Below are 11,782 nucleotides of genomic sequence, written 5' to 3' on the forward strand. Positions count from 1 at the left end.
ACTGAGTTATGTATTGTGTTTTTATGCTTCTATTTACCCCTTTCTATCCCTTTGTGGTCAGCTGGTCAAGGAAACCCAAGACTTGTTGACCCGTGGGCTACCAAGGGGTTAATATTTACTGTAATGTATTTTAATAACTATTCTGTCATATAGTTTAGGTTGGTTTAGCTTATCTGGCCTATGTATATAGTGGCCAGTACATACATAAGAAAGCCAGGGCTATCGACAGCTTCAACCACAGTAGGTGTTAAATAATTTACTACAAGTCGTCAGTTCACCCCGTTTCGATATTTAGTGATAACGGTAATAATGCATATTGTTACTAAAATATGCCCTAATAAGATGATTTTTACTAGGCGCGTGATTGGTTATCACATGAGATAAAAATGTACCGACAGTATTTCTTGTGGTGCAATGGTACTGCATGCTAGAAAATACATTGTGTACTTGTTTTGGGTGATAATAACGCCTTTTAGGTTATCAAAATATGATGGAACCGGCCCCAAGTTTCACTTTAGCCCTCAACCCACTGACACGGTCTCCGTGTTAATGACATATGAGGATGAAAGTGGCCACATCCTGTCTAAGTGTCTTTCCACGTCTATTATTGTAAGGTTTTGTCTGGTTTTAAGTGATTTAAGTGATCTATTAAAAACACATTTTTAGATGTAGGTGTGTAAATAGAGAAATAGAGTGAGAGTATCGGTAATACGCAGTAAGAAGTCATATATCTCACTTCTACATCTAGGAATACAGCATGGTAACTACAGTAAGTATTATACCAATTATCCCAAGTCAGTTACAGTGTTTCTCTGTGGGATATTATGTTGGAAAAGAATAAGATGCTTCAGAGTGGTAGAGAGGGAGGGGTGAGTTGGAGGGGTGAGTGGAAGAGGTGAGTGGGAGGGGTGAGAGGGAGGGTTGAGTGGAAGAGGTGAGTGGGAGGGGTGAGTGGAAGAGAGATGGTGAGTGGGAGGAATGAGTGGAAGATAGATGGTGAGTAGGATGGGTGAGTGGGAGGAATGATTGGAAGATAGATGGTGAGTAGGAGAGGTGAGTGGGAATGCTGAGTGGTAGGGGTGAGTGGAAGAGAGATGGTGAGTGGGAGGAATGAGCGGAAGATAGATGGTTAGTGGGAAGGTTGAGTGGGAGATAGATGGTGAGTGGGAGAAGTGAGTGGGAGAGGTGAGTGGGAGGAATGAGTGGAAGATAGGTGGTGAGTGGGAGGGGTGAGTGGGAGGCAGATGGTGAGTGGGCATAAAGAGCAGAAGCAGAGATGATGAGTAACAGAGCGAGGCTGATGTAGGAGGAAATGAAGAGTTAGAGATCAGATGTTCTTCCCAGCTAACATATTTTTATTTCTAAGGGACAGGATTATTTATACGACAATAGAAGTAAAAACATGATGAGAATGAATCCATTATACACGTTACAGAGATGCGGTTATCTGTCATTCTTACATGGAGCAATTACTCCTTCTCTGTAGGAGGTTCACAAGCTCTATCTAATTCTCTGCCTGAGAAAGATCTGTCACGCTGCTCTGCGTGTTACACATACACACCGCTCTGCGTTACACATACACACCGCTCTGCGTTACACATACACACCGCTCTGCGTGTTACACATACACACCGCTCTGCGTTACACATACACACGGCTCTGCTTGTTACACATACACACCGCTCTGCTTGTTACACATACACACCGCTCTGCGTTACACATACACACCGTTCTGCGTGTTACACATACACACACCGCTCTGCGTGTTACACATACACACCGCTCTGCGTGTTACACATACACACCGCTCTGCGTGTTACACATACACACCGCTCTGCGTGTTACACATACACACACCGCTCTGCGTGTTACACATACACACTGCTCTGCGTTACACATACACACCGCTCTGCGTGTTACACATACACACACCGCTCTGCGTGTTACACACACACACACACACACTGATCTGCGTGTTACACACACACACCGCTCTGCGTTACACATACACACCGCTCTGCGTGTTACACATACACACTGCTCTGCATGGTACACATACACACACTGATCTGCATGTTATACACACACCGCTCTGCGTGTTACACATACACACTGCTCTGCGTGTTACACATACACACACCGCTCTGCGTGTTACACATACACACACCGCTCTGCGTGTTACACATATACACACCGCTCTGCGTGTTACACAAACACACGCCGCTCTGCGTGTTACACATACACACGCCGCTCTGCGTGTTACACATACACACACCGCTCTGCGTGTTACACATACACACACCGCTCTGCGTGTTACACATTCACACCGCTCTGTTTGTTACACATACACACATCGCTCTGCGTGTTACACATACACACACCGCTCTGCGCGTTACACATACGTACATCGCTCTGCGTGTTACACATACGTACATCGCTCTGCGTGTTACACATACGCACTGCTCTGCGTGTTATCTCATGCACACACTGCTCTGCGTGTTACACATGCACACACTGCTCTGCGTATTACACATGCACACACTGCTCTGCGTGTTACACATGCACACACTGCTCTGCGTGTTAAACATGCACACACTGCTCTGCGTGTTACACATATACACCGCTCTGCGTGTCACACATACACACACTGCTCTGTGTGTAACACACACACTGCTCTGCGTGTTACAGATACACAATACTCGGCATGTTACACATACACACCACTCTGCATGTTACACATTGTGGCAGGACGGCCTGTAGCCGAGGTCAGGAATCAGTCCACACGTGTAGTTTCAGGATAATGAAAAATGTTCAATGGCTTTATTTCTCCACAGTAACATAACATGCGGGTACACTGTCCCTTTAACAAAAATAAATCCTGCTCCGTGATGGGAGAAAAACTGACTAACACAGCAGACCTATCTAGCAGGCTGGCTGGCTAAACCATAACCAAACCTTCAGAGTCTTTTAAGCAGTCATGAAAACAAATGAAACAAATCTTACTTTGGCTGCAGTAAGTAGTGTTGTATCCTTCTGGCTAGCAGCACATCTATCCATGTGCTCTTGTCTGAGAGAGCCAGCTACTGCTGGTAACAAGATCCTTTTCTACCTTTCTGGCTCTCAGGTGTCAGCTTACTTCCTGACTATCTAAGTTCCACCTGAGTTAACCCTTATGAGTGCTGGATGAAGCACTCAGACATATGTCTCCTAGGCGTAACTGATAGGAGTTGACTTCACTCTGTCACATACCTCCCCTGTTTGTGTGTGGCTAGTGTCCCACACGGCTGAAGCCCGACCCTCCACTCCTTCCCTTGACAAAAAATCAGCCTTTCCAGGTCTATGCTGAATATCAAACGAGAAGGGTTGGAGGGCAATATACCACCTGGTCAACCTTGGATTTGTGTCCTTCATGGTGTTTAACCACTTCAAGGGCGCATGGTCAGTGACCAGGGTGAAGTGTACTCCGGCGACATAATGTATCAAGGCCTCAATTGCCCATTTTACAGCGAGGCACTCCTTCTCAATAACGGAATACCTCACTTCCCTTGGGAATAGCTTCCGGCTGATGAACAGTATGGGGTGTTCAACACCATCAAATTGCTGAGACAGCACTGCTCCCAGTCCTACCTCTGAGGCATCCGTCTGGATGATGAAGGGCTCTTTAAAATCTGGGCTCTGAAGAGGAGGGCCCTCTGACAGGCACTTTTTTAGCATGTCAAAGGCGTCTTGGCACTACCAAGACCATTTAACTTGGGTTGGGGCACCCTTTTTTGTCAGATCTGTTAGGGGTGCAGAAATTTCCGAAAAATTGGGGATAAACCGCCGGTAATACCATGCTAACCCCAAAAGGGAGCGGACCTGTGTCTTTGTCTGTGGGGTGGGGACTTCCTTTATGGCGGCCACCTTGCAAGCTAGTGGCCTTACTATCCCTCCCCCAATGGCATAGCCCAAGTACTTTGTAGTGGATTTACCCAGGGCACATTTTTTTGGATTTGCAGTGAGCCCTGCTTCTCTTAAGGACGTTAGGACTGCCCTTAACCTTTTTATATGAGACTGCCAGTGTCTGCTATAGATGACAATGTCATCCAAGTAGGCCGCGGCATATGCCCTATGGGGTCGTAGTACCTTGTCCATTAACCTTTGGAACGTGGCTGGAGCCCCATGTAACCCAAATGGCATAGTGAAGAATTGGTATAAACCGAGAGGGGTGGCGAAGGCAGTTTTGCATTTGGATTCTTCCGCTAGAGGTATCTGCCAATATCCTTTCGTGAGATCTAGGGTGGAGATATACTCTGCTTTACCAAGCGAATCAAGCAATTCATCCACCCTAGGCATTGGGTATGCATCGAATCTGGATACAGCATTTACCTTTCGCAGATCTACGCAAAACCTCACCTTCCCATCTGGTTTAGGGACCAACACGATAGGGCTACACCATTCACTGTGGGACTCCTCGATCACGCCCCATTCCAACATGTCTATTATCTCCCTCTCTACCAGGTCTTTTCGGCCCTCTGGCAATCTATAGGGACGGGACCGTACTTTTACGCCAGGTTCTGTCTCAATCCTATGGGACACTAAATCAGTCTGCCCTGGCAACTCAGAAAAAACATCTGAGAACTGGTCACATACATCAAGTAGGTCTGACCTTTGTTCCGTTGTTAACTGCTCTCCCATGGGAACCTGATGGTCAGTGTACGTACTACCCTTTGGAAGCTTTGGACCCAAATCCGTCTCTCCTTCCCGAGGGTGAATGAACAGCGATCTCATCGTTTTCCAGGGTTTCAGGAGGTTCACGTGGTAGATTTGTTTACCCTTCCTGGACCCTGGTTGAGAGATCTCATAGTTCACCTCCCCGGTGCGGCGGATAACTTGGAAAGGACCCTGCCACTTCGCAAGGAGTTTACTCTCTGATGTCGGTAGTAGTAGCATCACTTGGTCCCCAGGTTGGAAGACCCTCAAGCGAGCATTTTGGTTGTACTGCCTCTCTTGACGTTCTTGAGCAGATTGGAGGTTTTCCTTCGCAAACCGACCTATCATGTCTAGGCGGTTTCTAAGGTCTATGACATACTGAAGGGTATTCTTGGAGGGGGAGGGCTCCTCCTCCCAGGATTCCTTCAGTAGGTCGAGAATACCCCGAGGTTGGCGTCCATATAGGAGCTCAAACGGGGAGAAGCCTGTGGATGATTGGGGAGCTTCTCGTACCGCAAACAACAGGAAAGGGAGAAGTTCATCCCAAGCTCGCTTTTCAGTGTCCACAAATTTCCTAAGCATAGATTTTAAAGTACGGTTAAACCTCTCTACCAATCCATCAGTCTGAGGATGGTAGATCGAGGTCCGGACGGATTTTACCTCCAATAACTTCAGGACATCCTGCATTAACTTTGCCATGAAATTTGTTCCATGGCCAGTTAACATTACTTGGGGAAGTCCTACCCTAGAAAACAGTTCTAACAGCCTGTGAGCAACCTGTTTAGCAACTGGCTGATCTCAGAGGGAAGGCCTCAGGATATCTGGTGGCATAATCAACAACAACGAGTATAAATTTATGTCCCTTTGCAGGGGGTTCTAAAGGTCCGACCAGATCTTTCCCAATTCTCTCGAATGGGACGGCTACCAAGGGCAGAGGAACCAAGGGAGCCGGCTTCTGTCCTTTTTGGCTAGTTAACTGGCATTCAGGACATGTCTCACATAGTTTCATGATGTCACCATGTATGCCTGGCCAGTAAAACCGGGACAAGATGCGGTCCGTGGTCTTATCTCTGCCCAAATGACCACCCCATGGGAGAGTATGGGCTAGGGTGAACACTGTTTTAATCAACCCTTTAGGGACTAGCATCTTTCGAATGACCTCCCCTGTTTGTGTAACCTTATTCACACGATATAGTATGTCATTCAACAGTTCAAAATGTGGATACACTTTTACACCTTGTTCATCTATTATCTTGTTGTTGACCTGTACCACCTTCTCATATTGTCTAGCCAGAGCTGGGTCCTCCCTCTGCCTCTGACGGAAGTCAGGAAGATCCAGGGCTGGCAACACTCCCGTATCTATCTGTTCCCCACCCTGGTTATCCCCGGCCATGACCTGCAGTCCTTTGGGCTGACTAATGTTACCAAAAGTCCCAGCCTTTCTTAACCAGTCCTCTTTTTCCGCACGTCTCTGTTTACGTGTCTTTGGGACATGGTGTCTACCGGGGAAAATCTCTGGGGAAAAAGGGAACAAGTCTCCGGGCTTCTCCGATACCAGAGAAGTAGGCTCTGTAGGAGTAGAAGCCAACAATGTTTCGAGGTAGGGCCAGTCTCGGCTAAGTAGAACAGGAGCAGGTAGCCAGGGGGCAACTCCCACTAGTAGGCTAGCCTCTTTATCCTGTATACGTAGTAGAACGTTCGCCGTCGGGTATCTCTTTGTATCCCCATGGATACACTCTATATTCCAAGGAGAATCATAAGATAGTCTATTGCTTGGAATTAGGCCCTCTAGGATCAGGGTTTTTCCAGAGCCCGAGTCCAGCATGGCGTTTACTTTTGTCCCCTCCAGAGATGCTGGGACTAACCACGGATTGTGGTCCCCTCGTAGACAAGCTGTGGCAGTGGTTCTGCCATATGAACAGTCCATCTCCTCATCTCCTGAGTTCGCAAACTCGGTCGTCCGCGGAAGCTCTCGACAGGGCTCGGTGTTTGGACCTCTCCGCTGTTGGATGGGGTCCTCCCTTCTGGTTGGTGGGGTTATCCTCTCCACCGGGTGGGTGACAGGAGTCCAGGTTCTCGGGGAATACTGTGGGTGGCGGCCTCCCTTGAGTGATCCAGTGGCCTCGGACCCAGGATGGGCGTCTCTGCGGGAGTTTGTACCAGGAACCCTCCGAGATGGGAAAGGGTCTTCCGATCGGGTTGACTGGATCTCCCGAGCTGGCGGGTTGTAGACCCCTCGATTGTGTGCTATCCTGCCTCTAGCATCACCGGAAGCAACTGGTGTTTGCACGGACCGTTCCCAGCTATCCTGTTGGGTGTCATCACCAAGGAAGTTTTCCACCAAGCGGACCGCTGAATTCAGGGAACATGCAGCATGTCTTTTTACCCAGGAGCGGGAGGAGGGGGGCAGTACCTGTATGAACTGCTCGAGCACAAACTGTTCAAGGATCTCTTCCTTGGTATGCTTCTCCGGTTGTATCCACCTGGTACATAAGTCTACTAAGCGGTGGGCTACGACCCGGGGTCTGTCTTTGTTTGCATATTTGACTGTCCGGAACCGCTGTCGGTAGGTCTCTGGAGTGAGGCCTAGGCAATCCAGAATAGCAGAGATGTAGGTGTGTAGCGCACAGCATCCAGCAGAGAACAGGTCTGGCAAAAACTTTTCTTTATTGGCAATAGCCAAAGAATAGCAGCCTTTAGTTGCTGATAGTCCATGGCCTCGTCTGCTGGAAGAGCCTGGTAGGCTGCCTGAGCTTCCCCTATGAGGAGTGGAGCCAGAGTCGTTACCCAGCGATCAACTGTCCAGCCGTGGGCCGTGGCTACCCTTTCAAAAGTGAGGAGAAATGCCTCTGGGTTTTCGGTTGGCTTCATTTTATGCAGCATCACCGGTGGGTTATTTGGAATAGCTGGGCTTGTCGCTCAGCTTGCTGGGCTTGATGTTCTGCTTGCTTCTGTGCTAGCTGGAGCTGTTGCTCAAGGAACTGAGAATTTTTTTTTTTTTTTTGTGTGGCCCTTCAGATACAGGGGCCGTCCGACATCCCACTTCTGACACCACTTGTGGCAGGACGGCCTGTAGCCGAGGTCAGGAAACAGTCCACACGTGTAGTTTCAGGATAATGAAAAATGTTCAATGGCTTTATTTCTCCACAGTAACATAACATGCGGGTACACTGTCCCTTTAACAAAAATAAATCCTGCTCCGTGATGGGAGAAAAACTGACTAACACAGCAGACCTATCTAGCAGGCTGGCTGGCTAAACCATAACCAAACCTTCAGAGTCTTTTAAGCAGTCATGAAAACAAATGAAACAAATCTTACTTTGGCTGCAGTAAGTAGTGTTGTATCCTTCTGGCTAGCAGCACATCTATCCATGTGCTCTTGTCTGAGAGAGCCAGCTACTGCTGGTAACAAGATCCTTTTCTACCTTTCTGGCTCTCAGGTGTCAGCTTACTTCCTGACTATCTAAGTTCCACCCGAGTTAACCCTTATGAGTGCTGGATGAAGCACTCAGACATATGTCTCCCAGGCGTAACTGATAGGAGTTGACTTCACTCTGTCACACACATACACACCGCTCTGCGTGTTACACATACACGCTGCTCTGTGTGTTACACATACACGCTGCTCTGCGTGTTACACATACACGCTGCTCTGCGTGTTACACATACACGCTGCTTGTTACACATACACGCTGCTCTGCGTGTTACACATACACACTGCTCCGCTGGTTACAGATACACACTACTCTGCATGTTACGGATACACATCACTCTGCGGGTTACAGATACACACTACTCTGTGTGTTACATATACACACTGCTCTGCGTGTTGCACATACACACTGCTCTGCTTGTTACACATACACACTGCTCTGCGTGTTACACATACACACTGCTCTGCGTATTGCACATACACACTGCTCTGTGTTAAACATACACCGCTCTGCATGTTACAGATACGCAATGCTCTGCACATTACAGACACACACTGCCCTGCACGTTACACACACACTGCTCTGCATGTTACAGATGCACACTGCTCTGCATGTTACCAACACACACGGCTCTGCATTTTACAGATACACACTGCTCTGCATGTTACATATACACATGGCTCTGTACGTTACCGACACACACGGCTCTGCATTTTACAGATACACACTGCTCTGCATGTTACAGATACACACTGCTCTGCATGTTACAGATACACACGGCTCTGTACGTTACAGACACACTGCTCTACATGTTACAGATAAATATGACTGCTTGTTACATATATACACTGCTCTGCACCTTATATATACATTGTTCTGTGTTTAAGATACATAGTTACATAGTAGATAAGGTTGAAAACAGACATGTCCATCGAATTCAACCTATGCTAAATGTACACGACAGATCCAATATCTATACTTACTTGTTGATCCAGAGAAAGGCAAAAAAAAAAACACAGTGACACATCATCCAATGATATCTCATAAGGGGAAAAATAAATTCCTTCCTGACTCCAAATATTGGCAATCAGATTTTCTAAAAATGTCTAATCTTTTCTAATCTTGTATCTGTCATTACAATCTTCATGGGTAATGCATTCCAGATTTTAATCGCCCTGTAAAGAACCATTTCCTTTGTTGCTGGTGAAATCTCCTGTCCTCCAACCTTAAGGGATGCCCCCGAGTCCTTTGTACTGCCCTTGGGATGATTAGTTATTATGAAAGCGCCTTTTGCTGTCCCCGAATATATTTGTATATAGTTATCATACCCCCACATCTACTTTTTAATTTGGTGGCTCTTCTCTGCACTTTTTATTAATTACTTTTTAGTCATGTTGGTGTCTCATAATGTATTTTTATGGCATGGGGCCCCAAACTGTGCTCAATATTCAAGGTGTGGCAAAATGATGCTTTCTTCCCATCCATCCATACTGTGTATGCCTAGTGCCCCATGCTATGTGTTTCCCGGCCCTGGCATGTATTTTATTCTCTGTGTGTTTACTGGAAAAGGGGGCATGTATTTCATTCTCTGTGTGTTTACTGGAAAAGGGGGTACCATCTGCATCCGGCAGCTACCCTACAGGATGGAGGTGCTGCACCGATGAAGCACCGATATGTCCCGTTGCTATTCCAGCTACCATCGTGGAGACTCAGGCTTCCTGGCCTACAGCAGTGAGCTACACCGCACCAGTACACAGTAACATGCAGATCTCCCGTAAGGGGGGGGGGAGTGTTACACAAGATAATATCCTTTTTGCCTGTGCAGCTACTGCCTGACATTGAGCACTATTGCTAAATGTTCTATCTACAAGCAATCCTAGTAACGGATTAAGGGGTGGGCAGGCCGGCTGGGCACCTGCCCGGGGGGGGGGGCAACCAAAAGAGGAGCTGCCGCTAAAACAACAGAGGCCATGTTGGGCCCTGCTGGGTAGTAGTGTCATCGGTGTGCAAGAGTGTCAGTACTGCCCGCCATGCCAACACTATTATGTGGCAGGGACGGGGCGCCTCCCATGATGAGTGCGCTGGACTAGTAGGCTCACAGATGGCAGTGGCGGTAGTCCAGGTATGGGTTGCTGAAAGCGAGCTCCTCCATCACCGCTTCCCCTTCGAGCTGCATTATCCTCGGCCTTTTGCACATGCTGTGCACGGGAATTTTTTTAATGTGTCCTGGGGGCCACTGGCAGGCAAGCTGGTTGTCCTACGTTTCGCGCTCACAAATGGCGGAGGCGTTAGTCCAGGTAGAGGCTGAGGATAATGCAGCTCGGAGGGGAGGCAGAGATGGGGGAGTATAGGTATAGACACTTAGGGGCTTATTCTGTAAGGAGTGATAAGTGCAGATGATGTGTGATCGGAGAAACGCCCCATTAAAGTCAATGGGGCTTTCACGCCGTAGCACGTCACTGGCGCTTATCACTCCTTAACGAATAAGGGCCTTAATTTCTAACTAGCACAGATATATAGATGATCTATTCTTTCTATGGTCTGGGACATAATGTGAATTGCTCGAGTTCCGTAAATCATAAAATACTCTACTGCGTCCATCAGTTACACCGATACCAGCATAAATGACCTAAATGTCCTTGTCAACCGAGCAGGTACCTCTTTACACACACATTTGTATTAGAAACAAACTGATCGCAACACAATGTTGTTGACGTCCAGTTTTCATCCTATTCCCCTAAAAAAAAAAGGACTACCATACTCGCAATTTTACTGAATTGTCAGGATCCCAGAAGGTGAAATATTGCAAATGAACACATAAGTATAGCCATGCATAATAATGGTATATTGCTTTCCTCTCTGTTGGCAGTAAGTCCTGGTAAGTACAGGAATGCCAGCAGTAGTTATGGAGGTTTTCCCTCACACCATGGTGAGATGCCCTATGTATGGAGGGGAGTGGCCTGCCTCCTGAAGTATATAAGGCACAGCACAGTAAGTTAGAGTGTGTTCCAGGAGCTGTGGGAAGTTGTTGGGAAGTTGTATTTTCCTGCATAAGGGATTGTAGGAACACTTTGTGACCCTAGTGACGTAACAAGTAGTCCAGGTTGACCAATCCACCTGTCTAAGCCACTCTGTGCCCAGGGACCTGGCACAGAGAGGATCTCCCTAGGAGAAGAGGGAATCCCACTTCAATTTGGGAGGGCGTACCTGGCGAAGGGACAGCGCGGAGAGATGTGCGGCTAGAGCCGGCAGCTGCATGGGGCAGTCTGCTACATCCCAATCTGCAATAAAGATGCCTTGTTAACGAAACCCCCACTGTGTGAGTGTGAAGTTACTCAACAGTGGCAGTCACCACCGAGAAGGAGTTCCTCACCAAGACCATCTCCCTGCGGAAGCATAGATCCTGATGAGGTGGAGGCGCTGCACATGATGTAAGTTGAACTCGCACCCACTACCTCAGCTACCTGTCCTGATGACATCCCCTAATACCATCAAGCGGGAGACTCAGGAGTCCTGTTGCCTACAGGTGCACCACCAAACACAAACACGTAATGGGGGTTGGTTGTTAGAGTACCCGGGCCAATGTGAGATTGGGGGGGGAAAACCCGTTACATAAGTATCTCTAGAGGTTATAACAACAAAGAGGTCAGCATCAG

The sequence above is a fragment of the Ascaphus truei genome, chromosome 3 (genome assembly GCF_040206685.1).
Source record: "Ascaphus truei isolate aAscTru1 chromosome 3, aAscTru1.hap1, whole genome shotgun sequence".
In the NCBI taxonomy this organism is placed as follows: domain Eukaryota; kingdom Metazoa; phylum Chordata; class Amphibia; order Anura; family Ascaphidae; genus Ascaphus; species Ascaphus truei.